This window comes from Schistocerca serialis, unplaced genomic scaffold (assembly GCF_023864345.2).
Source record: "Schistocerca serialis cubense isolate TAMUIC-IGC-003099 unplaced genomic scaffold, iqSchSeri2.2 HiC_scaffold_1195, whole genome shotgun sequence".
NCBI lineage: Eukaryota > Metazoa > Arthropoda > Insecta > Orthoptera > Acrididae > Schistocerca > Schistocerca serialis.
In genome coordinates, this window is record NW_026047398.1 from 55,001 (window position 1) to 60,000 (window position 5,000).

The window sequence follows — 5,000 nt, forward strand, 5'->3', positions numbered from 1 at the left end:
CAGTGCCCATCTTTCGACCCCACCCACAAAGCCTGCGTCCTCTGTCGACCACAGCACCCCAACGCCAGCGCCTCTGCCGCACGAAATCGTGGACCGGCAATCACTCCACCTGCGCCCCACTCCAACCGCCCAACTCGCAACTCCAGCGGATGAACGGCGGACTTTTCCCGCAGTCGCAATGTGCAATCCACCCCTATAACATGCGTTTCATGAAGAGGTACGTCCAATATGCGACATTCCCGCTGTCCCTATACATGAGCTGCGAGCTGTACCAGTTACGAGCTAGAGACGCGATCGCGTTGCTCTCTGTACGAATGCCGATGCTGAGCGGTCAGCTAGGAGGCGCTCCATCCATGTCGGTACCGGTGAGCGTTGCACTCGCAGTCGCAAAAACGTACGGCAAGTATATTACTCGGAAGAGTCAATGACAGTCCACGCCCCCCTGCGTGGGAAGAGTCTTTCTAGGCCATGACCCACCGGAAGGGCGCAGCGTCCCCCACCCCAGACATGTGACGTCACACCATCGGTATTGACGACTAGACTGATTCCTTATAATCATTTGCCATACACCGGTGGAAGCTGCCGAGACGAGTAACTACATAGCGGGCTCGCCGTGTCACTAATGTACAGAGATACAACAGTTTCGACTGGAACCGGATTAAACGTATACACGGCGCTGATTAGTAATAGATAGAGCCATCAGAATACAGATAATGTATACAACTGTCCGTATACATGCTGAAAGACTCTGCTCACAATCACAACCACACGTCAGCCACACACCCTTATCACGCACTACTCTCTGCCTGTAACACGCACACAGACAATATGTAAGCACCAGCATGGAACAACACCCAGTGCATCCTCTCCGCCACATTAGACAATCCACACTGTCATAACCAGACTGGGAGGTCCACTCAGAAAACAGAATATCCCACCCACCCGACAACCACCATTGCTCAGCCAAGCCACCAACACCCACACATGTCCTACACAGGGGTGCACCCAACATCACAATACTGCCTCCTCTCACAGCACACAAACAATGGCAGGAATGAAAGACACAGGTCTGCCACAACCATGGAATCAGAGCGCCGCCTGTCATGAGCCAAAGGTGCATCCTGACGTGGCAAATCAGATGATGCCGCAGGCATCCACTTACTATAGTCACAATCAACAAACCGGCCGCCCCGCCCCCCATTAAACCTTTCCTTACAACAATGTGTACCTTAACCTAACCTATATCGTACCGTAACCTAACCTATATCGTACCGTAACCTAACCTACGTCGTACCGTAACCTAACCTACGTCGTACCGTAACCTAACCTACGTCGTACCGTAACCTAACCTACGTCGTACCGTAACCTAACCTACGTCGTACCGTAACCTAACCTACGTCGTACCGTAACCTAACCTACGTCGTACCTTAACCTAACCTACGTCGTACCTTAACCTAACCTACGTCGTACCTTAACCTAACCTACGTCGTACCTTAACCTAACCTACGTCGTACCTTAACCTAACCTACGTCGTACCTTAACCTAACCTACGTCGTACCTTAACCTAACCTACGTCGTACCTTAACCTAACCTACGTCGTACCTTAACCTAACCTACGTCGTACCTTAACCTAACCTACGTCGTACCTTAACCTAACCTACGTCGTACCTTAACCTAACCTACGTCGTACCTTAACCTAACCTACGTCGTACCTTAACCTAACCTACGTCGTACCTTAACCTAACCTACGTCGTACCTTAACCTAACCTACGTCGTACCTTAACCTAACCTACGTCGTACCTTAACCTAACCTACGTCGTACCTTAACCTAACCTACGTCGTACCTTAACCTAACCTACGTCGTACCTTAACCTAACCTACGTCGTACCTTAACCTAACCTACGTCGTACCTTAACCTAACCTACGTCGTACCTTAACCTAACCTACGTCGTACCTTAACCTAACCTACGTCGTACCTTAACCTAACCTACGTCGTACCTTAACCTAACCTGTATTGCGCCTTAACCTAACCTGTATTGCGCCTTAACCTAACCTGTATTGCGCCTTAACCTAACCTGTATTGCGCCTTAACCTAACCTGTATTGCGCCTTAACCTAACCTGTATTGCGCCTTAACCTAACCTGTATTGCGCCTTAACCTAACCTGTATTGCGCCTTAACCTAACCTGTATTGCGCCTTAACCTAACCTGTATTGCGCCTTAACCTAACCTGTATTGCGCCTTAACCTAACCTGTATTGCGCCTTAACCTAACCTGTATTGCGCCTTAACCTAACCTGTATTGCGCCTTAACGTAACCTGTATTGCGCCTTAACGTAACCTATATTGCGCCTTAACGTAACCTATATTGCGCCTTAACCTAACCTATATTGCGCCTTAACGTAACCTATATTGCGCCTTAACGTAACCTATATTGCGCCTTAACGTAACCTATATTGCGCCTTAACGTAACCTATATTGCGCCTTAACGTAACCTATATTGCGCCTTAACGTAACCTATATTGCGCCTTAACGTAACCTATATTGCGCCTTAACGTAACCTATATTGCGCCTTAACGTAACCTATATTGCGCCTTAACGTAACCTATATTGCGCCTTAACGTAACCTATATTGCGCCTTAACGTAACCTATATTGCGCCTTAACGTAACCTATATTGCGCCTTAACGTAACCTATATTGCGCCTTAACGTAACCTATATTGCGCCTTAACGTAACCTATATTGCGCCTTAACGTAACCTATATTGCGCCTTAACGTAACCTATATTGCGCCTTAACGTAACCTATATTGCGCCTTAACGTAACCTATATTGCGCCTTAACGTAACCTATATTGCGCCTTAACGTAACCTATATTGCGCCTTAACGTAACCTATATTGCGCCTTAACGTAACCTATATTGCGCCTTAACGTAACCCACATTGTGCTGTAACCCAACACACGTTGGGCCTTAACCCAACACACGTTGGGCCTTAACCCAACACACGTTGGGCCTTAACCCAACACACGTTGGGCCTTAACCCAACACACGTTGGGCCTTAACCCAACACACGTTGGGCCTTAACCCAACACACGTTGGGCCTTAACCCAACACACGTTGGGCCTTAACCTGCTCTGTAATTGTCATACGACGCGTTAAATTAGTGTAGTGTTGCCCAACTGCAACCCCCGCAATATAGTTTGCTACTCGCACTGCCCGGTCCCCAGTGTATCGCTTCATGTTAAACACCTTGCAGCTATACACTGTAATGTGGATGGCAGCAGGACGTACATGCTCAATGCCCTTTGCAGTTGTTCATTGGCATTTGCAGTTGTTCATTGGCATTCGCATGGCGAAGCACTTAGCCTACGCTGTGGTACGGCCTGTGTCAACTGTCCGCTGATGTTGTACGTCCAAATCACACACTGTACTGCACATTGGTCCTCATGTACTGAATGATACATCGTGGTACATGTGACCGTACAACGACTGCGCCAACAACGGCGAACCATGCGGTCCAAATGTTGTGCACTCAGCTACGTGTCGTCTCCCTATAAGAGCTGGATTGCAGTGTGGTATGCCCTGGATGGCGATCAGCATGAGCCGTCTGTTGATGTAGTGGCGCGTGTTGTCAGACGTAGTCGTCTCTTCTCACACACCGTGATAGCATGGTGCACTGCGTTCCACATCTGCGACATGCGACAGAGGCCGGTTGACAGTCGTTCGCGCAATGGACATCGCATACGTACGGGGGCCACCTTCCACGTGTTCGCGAAGCGTGCACATGTTGTTGCGTGTATGTGGGCAGACAGTGTGTCGTGACACCTGACACAGGCATGCAACAATCGTTGAATTTGCAAATGGCGATGGACGCCTACGTTTGCTGGTGACGTTACGCAAATGAACAACTGGTAAACCGTTGTGGTGCGGTTGTTCTCGCTAGAGGTGAATCAGTGATGGCGACGATCGGTTGAGCTACCAACCGGTTGTTCCAGCGATACCCACCATGCCCACGAACGTGAATGGCATCTGGGTGTGAAGCGATACGCGGCGGTGGCTGGGTGGGACCGTCCCCGGCCGGTGAGGGGGGGCCTCCCGGCGTGCTGGCCGCGCGGTGCGTGGGCGCACGCGCTACAGCCGGCTGGTGGGGGCGGCCAGTGGCAGGCGCGCCGGCCGACGGAGGCGGCAGGCGGCGCAGCTGCGCGCCGGCGCACCCTGCACGCGGCGCCGTGCGGCCAAAGTAGGTCCTCGCGGGCCCGGTGCGAAGCGCGGTGGACATCTGCAGTGTGCTGGTCCGATTGAGGACTGTGTGCGCTGAGGATGCGCCGCCGCCTGGCGCTCGGCGCCGCGACGCCGTCTGCTGCTCGGTCGCCTCTGCGGTTCTCGCAGGTGGTTTGTATCGCAGCTGTGCGGACGTGTTGGCGCGTGCGCTGTGCTGGGAGAGTTCGCTTCGGCACCCAAGTGGGGCTTTTGTCCTTCTGTGGCGCTGGCGTTGGAGCTGCCGGTCACCGTAGGTGGCGCGTGTTGTCTCCCGCCGGCAATGCCACGACAGCACGCTCCCGGGCCTCTGTCGGCAGCGGCAAGCTCAGTTGGGAGCACGGGTGGTCGCACCTAAAGCGTCTACTCGCCAAACTCCGGGCGATTGCGCCTCTCTCGAACCCGACCAAGTACTTAGGACGGCGCTGCGCGCCGCCGGGACCTGAGAGGGTTTCGAGGTGTATGGTGCAGGGGAGCTCAGCCTCCTCCTGTTTGCAGAATAATTGAGCGGACGCTTGCGTGTTCGCGCGGGCCCCCGGGACACACTCCCGGGCGGCCGGCTGCTCAGCTCTAGTTGACGCAGCTCCCTGGTTGATCCTGCCAGTAGTCATATGCTTGTCTCAAAGATTAAGCCATGCATGTCTCAGTACAAGCCGCATTAAGGTGAAACCGCGAATGGCTCATTAAATCAGTTATGGTTCCTTAGATCGTACCCACGTTACTTGGATAACTGTGGTAATTCTAGA

The 5,000-nt window shown here is 52.4% G+C and overlaps 1 non-coding gene across 1 annotated transcript in view; it reads left to right on the forward strand.

The window, feature by feature from the left end:
* The first annotated feature begins 4,838 nt into the window (after positions 1-4,838).
* LOC126434750 (small subunit ribosomal RNA) overlaps positions 4,839-5,000 on the forward strand; it is a 1,910-nt gene continuing 1,748 nt past the window's right edge. Inside the window, exon 1 of the ribosomal RNA XR_007579458.1 lies at positions 4,839-5,000. This exon is cut by the window's right edge and continues 1,748 nt beyond it. This is a non-coding gene — a ribosomal RNA (small subunit ribosomal RNA).